Consider the following 7,793-nt stretch of genomic DNA (forward strand, 5'->3'; position numbering starts at 1 on the left):
CTACTCTCTAGCGCCACCACTTGTCCAAACTTTCAATGTTTGTATGCTAATAACTTTTGAACCGTAAGCCAGAAAATGGAAATTCTTTTTTCCTCTGAATCCTTGGCTCATGCCAAGTCGAATGAACACCAAAATTCAAAAATCGCAAGGTTTAGTTTTTTCGCTATTTTCAATTTTTCGAAAAACCTGCTTTTTCGAACTCGTCCTAGACGGTTAGTCCGATTGCCACGAAAATTGGCTCAGATCATCTTCAGACCATGCTGGCAAAAAGTTATGGAATTCAAGTTGATTCGTCCAACCGTTGTCGAATGACACGTAAACAAATTTGACGAAGAGCACGCAAAAATGCACTTGAGGCTATATCTCAGCAACGGTTTGGCATATTGAGACCAAACTTGGTGTGTGTTATAATAAGCATGACCTGAGACTACCTGCAGTGTTTCGACACAGCGCCACCTAGTGGTCGGGAGATATGAAAAATGCATATTTTGGCTTATATCTTCTGAATGGTTTGGCCAAAAATCACACAACTGGTCTCTTTAGATTCAGTGAGTCATGTCGAGTCGTATGATATGCAAATTTCCCATGTCAGCCATTTTAGGCATCGGCCATTTTGAATTACGTTTTAAAATGCTGTATTTTTTCAACGCAGCATCGTATCGTTTCACAAATAATTACAAAAGTATTCGGCTCCATGCCCTGAAGGTACTCAAAAAGTTTGGTGGCAGCGCCACCTTGTGGTCAAGAGTTATAATGAATTATCACAAAAATGCTAATAACTTTTGAGTAAATTAGACAGTTGAAATGCAAATGGTCTCCCCGTATTCTATGGGTCATGCCGAGAACATAGATACCGATTATGCCAAAATTGGCCATACTTCCTGTCCGCCATTTTGATTAATGATGAAAACCTACTTTTTCGAACTCCTCCTAGACCGTTAGTCCGATTTTCACCAAATTTGACGTGAATCATCTTCAGACCATGCTGGCAAAAAGTTATGGATTTCGTGTCGATATACAAAACGGTTCTGATTTAGCGCATCAACGAATTTGCTGGAAGGGTGCCATAATGCATTTGAGGCTGTATCTCTGCAACGCTTTGACATTTTTGCACCAAACTTTGTATGTGTCATCGCCACCTCACACTGACCATGCCACATAAATTTGGTAACAGCGCCACCTATTGGTCAAGAGTAATGAACCATTCATTAACTATGAATAATTACACTTATAAAAATGCTAGTAACTTTTTAATGCATTAGCCTATTGTAATGAAACTGGCCTCAATATATTCCCTGGCTTATGCCGACAACATAGATACCATATATGCCAGAGTAAGCCGAACTTCCTGTCCGCCATTTTGATTTATGTTGAAAACCTCCTTTTTCGAACTCCTCATCAACCGTTAGTCCGATTTTCACCAAACTTGACTCAGATGATCTGTAGACTGTGCTGACAAAATGTTATGGATTTTGTATCGATAGACAAAACCGTTTTCGCATACCACAGCGACGAATTTGAGGCACAATGCCAAAATGACACTTGAGGCTGTATCTCTGCAATGCTTTGGCATATAGACACCAAACTTTGTTTGTGTCATTGAAAAGTCACACAGAGTACACCAAATTGACTTGATAACAGCACCACCTATTGGTCAATTTTGATAAGCCAGTAGATCATGCTACTAGAGGTTGTATTTATGATTTTTTTAGCCATTTCAATTACAATAATCCTAAAATTGCTGTTATTGCTCATCAATGCATTTGGTGTGATGCTCCATGCCATGCTTAGCTCCTACATTTGCCGTTGGAGTGCTTGGCCCCGTAATTGCTGCTTGCAGCTATATTTATTATTATTATTCTTCTTCTTCCACCCCAAGTCTATGGTAGCCCATAGAACCGATTGCGGGAAAGTTGTATAATTTGGCACACTGATAGAGGACAGTCCCAACATTAACTATAGCAAATTTGAAGTCTCTATCTCCTACTCTCTAGCGCCACCACTTGTCCAAACTTTCAATGTTTGTATGCTAATAACTTTTGAACCGTAAGCCAGAAAATGGAAATTCTTTTTTCCTCTGAATCCTTGGCTCATGCCAAGTCGAATGAACCCCAAAATTCAAAAATCGCAAGGTTTAGTTTTTTCGCTATTTTCAATTATTGGAAAAACCTACTTTTTCGAACTCGTCCTAGACGGTTAGTCCGATTGCCACGAAAATTGGCTCAGATCATCTTCAGACCATGCTGGCAAAAACTTATGGAATTCAAGTTGATTCGTCCAACTGTTGTCGAATGACACGTAAACAAATTTGACGAAAAGCACGCAAACATGCACGTGAGGCTATATCCCGGCAACGGTTTGTCATATTGAGACCAAACTTGGCGTGTGTTATAACAAGCATGAACTGAGACTACCTGCAGTGTTTCGACACAGCGCCACCTAGTGGTCAGGAGATATGAAAAATGCATATTTTGGCTTATAACTACTGAATGGTTTGGCCAAAAATCACACAACTGGTCTCTTTAGATTCAGTGAGTCATGTCGAGTCAAATGATATCCAATTTTCCTGTGTCGGCCATTTTAGGCGTCGGCCATTTTGAATTATGATTTAAAATGCTGTATTTTTTGAACGCAGCATCGTATCTTTTCGCAAATAATTACAAAAATATTCGGCTCCATGCCCTGAAGGTACTCAAAAAGTTTGGTGGCAGCACCACCTTGTGGCCAATAGTTATGATGAAATATCACATAAATGCTAATAACTTTTGAATAAATTAGTCTATTAAAATTAAAATGGTCTCGCTATATTCTGTGGGTCATGCCGAGAGTATTGATACCAATAATGTGAAAATTGGCCTTACTTCCTGTCCGCCATTTTGCTTAATGTTGAAAACCTACTTTTTCGAACTCCTCCTAGACCGTTAGCCCAATTGTCACCAAATTTGACGTGCATCATCTTCCGACCATGCTGGCAAAAAGTTATGGATTTTGTGTCGATATACGTAACGGTTCTCATTTAGCGCATCAACCAATTTGCTGGAAGGGTGCCAAAATGCATTTGAGGCTGTATCTCTGCAACACTTTGACATATTTGCACCAAACTTTGTATGTGTCATCGCCACGTCACACTGACCATGCCACATAAATTTGGTAACAGCGCCACCTTTTGGTCAAGAGTAATAAACCATTCATTAACCATGAGTAATTACACTTTTTAAAATGCTAATAACTTTTTAATGCATTAGCCTATTTGAAGGAAACTGGGCTCAAAATATTCCCTGGCTTATGCCGATAACATAGATACCAAATATACCACGGTAAGCTGAACTTCCGGTCCGCCATTTTGATTTATGTTGAAAACATACTTTTTCGAACTCCTGATCAACCGTATGTCCGATTTTCACCAAATTCGAATCAAATGATCTTCAGGCTATACTGATTCAAAGTTATGGATTTTGAGTCGATAGACAAAACCGTTTTCGCATACCTCATCGACGAATTTGAGGCACAATGAGAAAATGACACTTGAGGCTGTATCCCTGGAATGCTTTGGCATATTGACACCAAACTTTGTGTGTGTCATTGAAAAGTCACACAGAGTACACCAAATTGATTTTATAACAGTGTCACCTATTGGTCAAGCTTGATAAACCAAGTAATCATGCTACTAGAGGTGGTATTGGTGTTTTTTTTTTTTTGCCATTTCAAATACAATAATTCCAAAATTGCTGTTATTGCTCATTAATGTATTTGGTGTGATGCTTTATGCGATGCTTAGCTACTACATTGCCGTTGGAGTGCTTGGCCCCGTAATTGCTGCTTGCAGCTATATTTATTATTATTATTCTTCCTCTTCTTCCACCCCAAGTCTATGGTAGCCCATAGAACCGATTGCGGGAAAGTTGTATAATTTGGCACACTAATAGAGGACTGTCTGAACATTAACCGTAGCAAATTTGAAGTCTCTAACTCAAACTCTCTAGCGCCACCAATTGTCTAAACTTTCAAAAACTTGATGCTAATAACTCTTGAACCGTAAGCCACAAAATGAAAATTCTTTTTTCCTGTGATTCCTTGGCTCATGCCGAGTCGAATGGACACCGAAATTCAAAAATCGCAAGGTTTAGTTTTTTCGCTATCGTCAATTGTTCGTAAAACCTACTTTTTCGAACTCGTCCTAGGCCGTTGCACCGATTGTCACGAAAATTGAATCAGATAATCTTCAGACCATGCTGGCAAAAAGTTATGGAATTCAAGTTGATTTCTCAAACCGTTTCCGAATAGCTCATGAACGAATTCTTCGAAAAGCACGCAAACGTGAACGTGAGGCTATATCTCCGCAACGGTTTGGCCTATTGAGACCAATCTTGGTGGGTCTTATAACAACCATTCCCTGGGACTACCTGCAGTGTTTCGGCGCTGTGCCCCCTAGTGGTCAGGAGATATGAAAAATGCATGTTTTTGCTCATAACTTCTGAATGGTTTTGCCAAAAATCGCAAAAGTGGTGTCTTTAGATTCAGTGCATCATTCCGAGTCGAATGATACCGAATTTTACCAATTCGGCCATTTTGGGCGTCGGCCATTTTGAATTTAGTTGTAAATTGCTGTATCTTAAGAATGAAGTTCCGTATCATTTCGCAAATAATTACAAAAATGTCCGGCTCCATGCCCTGAATGTACACAAAAAAATTGGGGGCAGCGCCACCTTGTGGTCAATAGTTATAACGATTTTTTGAAAAATGCTAATAACTTTTGCATACATTAGCCTATTGTAACAAAGCTGATGTTGATAGATTCCTTGGGTCATGCCGAGAACACAGATACCCCATTTGTCAATTTTGACAAAATTTCCTGTCCGCCATTTTGATTCATGTTGAAAACCTACTTTTTCGAACTCCTCCTAGACCGTTGCTCAGATTTTCACCAAATTTGATTTGGATCATCTTCAGACCATGCTGGCAAAAAGTTATGGAATTTGTGTCGATACACGTAACCGTTTTCAATTAGCGTACCAACGAATTTGCTGGAAAGATGCCAAACTGCATCTGAGGCTGTATCTCTGCAAAGGTTGGAGATATTTACACAAAACTTAATATGTGACATTGTCACATCACATTGACCACGCCACATCATTTTGGTCACAGCGCCACCTATTGGTCAAGAGTAATAAACCAATCAATAACCGCTAATTATTACATTTCCAATAATGCTAATAACTTTTGATTGCATTAGCCTATTATCATGAAACATGTCTCAACATGTTCCTTGGGACATGCCGACAACATACATACCAATTATGTCATATTAAGCAAAACTTCCTGTCCGCCATTTTGATTCATGTTGAAAACCTTTTTTTTTTAAACTCATCCTCAACCGTTTGTCTGATTTTCACCAAAATTGAATCAGATCATCTTCAGACCGTGCTGACAAAAAGTTATGGATTTCGTGTCAATAGACAAAACCGTTTTTGTACAGCGCTGCTTCAGATGTCAGGCATCTTCACAAAATGAGTCTGAGGCTATATCTCTGCAAAGCTTTGTTGTAATTAAGCCAAACTCGTGTGTGCCATTGTCTAACATGGAGAATAGGCTCACAGACACTCACACACAGAAATGAAATGGTTCAACTATTATATGAATAATCAATAAGCATGATTACACACACACACACACACACACAGAGAAGTACATGCCCACACATTTTGTTGTATGTAGATATTTGAAATAAATTATAGGTGACACACAACTCACAGAAAGACTTCTTTTCTTACATTTCTATGTCAGGTTTCATTGCATTCATATTCTGACATAATAGTAAACATTTGATATACATGTATGAATAAATTGTTGAACTTTCACTCAATGTGATCTTAAATGCTTGAACAGTAATATTAAATAATAGTAATATATATTTTTCTAGATGAATCAATCATCGAGACAATGAACTGTAATGTTTTAGTCTTTAGTGAGCCCATTAGTGGTCTTCCAGTGACATCTAGTGGTCGTAAATGGAATTTATCATACAACACTGTCTCTTTAACCTTTATAACTGTTATATGTTGTCTTAATTTCATTCCAAAGAAGCATACGCAATTTATGTATAATTTCACAGTCTAGATAATAGTACTGCACTGATTTTAAATAACCTAGATATGGCTGACAGTAAAAGAATAGAACAGAATTACAGACACACACAAACATGAAATGTTTAAACTACTATATTAATACTCAATAAGCATGCTTAAACCCACACACAGATGCACACATTTTGTTATATATATAGATAATTAAAATAAATGATGGGTGATAAAACCTATTGCAAGTCTTCTGTTTTTATGGGCTTCTATGTCATTTTTCAGGTTTCATTGCAATCATAATCTGGCATAATTATAAACATTAGATATATCTGTATGAATAAATTGGTAAACTTTGATTCTGTGTGATCTGAAATGCTTGAACAGTTATATTAAATAATAGTAATATAAATTTTTTCTAGATGAATCCCTCAACAAGCCCATAAACTGTAATGTTTTAGTCTTTAGTGAGCTCATTAGTGGTCTTCCGGTGACATCTAGTGGTTATAATTGCAATTTTTTATTCAACACTGGGTTTTGAAGCTTTATAAATATTACAGTGTTCTTTTTTACCTAATCTCTGTTAAATTTTGCATGATTGTTTAGAAAAAATACAGATCTAATGCATGTGTGATTATATTACCCCTTTTTTATTTTGCAGTTTAATGCCATTCACAACAGAAATCTTTTGTTTTTTAGGCCATTTTAACTGTTATAGCACCAGCTATTTTCTGATCTTAATGAAACTTTGCATGCTTGGTGGGTCATCTTTCACATGTTATAACCAAGTTTCATAAAGTTTTGAGTTTTTGTTTCAGTTTTATAGGCTTTAGGTTACATGTGGCCACGGCCCTTTCCTAAATGACCTCTTATAGCTAACCAAAGGACAAAATGCAACATATTTTGGAAAATTATTGATCTAGAGAGTCCATAGAATATTATTGCAGTGGTTTGATCAAGACTGAACAAAAAACCAGGTGACCCAAAACATTCAAATTCGTGGACCAATTTTACGAAAAAGGCTATAACTCGGGAACAAAATTAGATATCTTCACCAAACTCAGAACTCATTTGCATGAACAAAAACTTTAGTCAAATTATTTTTTTTTTCCATATCTGCCACTTGGTGGCGCTACAGGATGAAAAAAAAATCAAATGGCTATAACTAAGCAACCGTTGATCCAATCAACTTGAAAATTGATATGGCCCAATGTGGCACAAGTGCTCTATGAGGAATTTCACTTATCTTAAAAAACATGGCCGCCATTGGCCAAACAACTTTAAGCACCTATTTGGCAAGGTTAATGGAAGTCGATCGGAACGAAACTCGGTGGGCATGTTCGACTCATTGCCCTAAAGGTCTGTAAGTATTTTGAAAGAAATTGCCCACAACATTGTCACCTCCCACAGAACACAACAAAGCGATTTGATTACAGCGCCACCTATTTTCCAAAAATGATAATGCATCATTTTACTGGAGTTTTACTGGCTGTTTCAATTACACTCTTCCAATAATTGCTTTTCTTACTCGTTGCATTTGGTCTGATGCTCCATGCCATGCTTAGCTCCTCGCTGTGGAACTTTTATTAACGATTTTCAGCCATTTCAATTACAATCATGCAATTATTAATTTCATTATTAATTGTTGCATTTGGTCTGATGCTACATATGCTTAGCTCCTGATGTTGCCGTTGGAGTGCTTGGCCCCGTGATTGCTGC

The 7,793-nt window shown here is 37.5% G+C and overlaps 1 long non-coding RNA gene across 1 annotated transcript in view; it reads right to left on the reverse strand.

The window, feature by feature from the left end:
- Positions 1–695: 695 nt before the first annotated feature.
- The window catches only part of LOC127957739 (uncharacterized), a 180,308-nt gene continuing 173,210 nt past the window's right edge, over positions 696–7,793 (reverse strand). Inside the window, exon 3 of the long non-coding RNA XR_008153838.1 lies at positions 696–1,378. This is a non-coding gene — a long non-coding RNA (uncharacterized LOC127957739). The remainder of the gene's footprint in view (positions 1,379–7,793) is intronic.

The sequence above is a fragment of the Carassius gibelio genome, chromosome B5, assembly GCF_023724105.1.
Source record: "Carassius gibelio isolate Cgi1373 ecotype wild population from Czech Republic chromosome B5, carGib1.2-hapl.c, whole genome shotgun sequence".
In the NCBI taxonomy this organism is placed as follows: Eukaryota; Metazoa; Chordata; class Actinopteri; order Cypriniformes; family Cyprinidae; genus Carassius; species Carassius gibelio.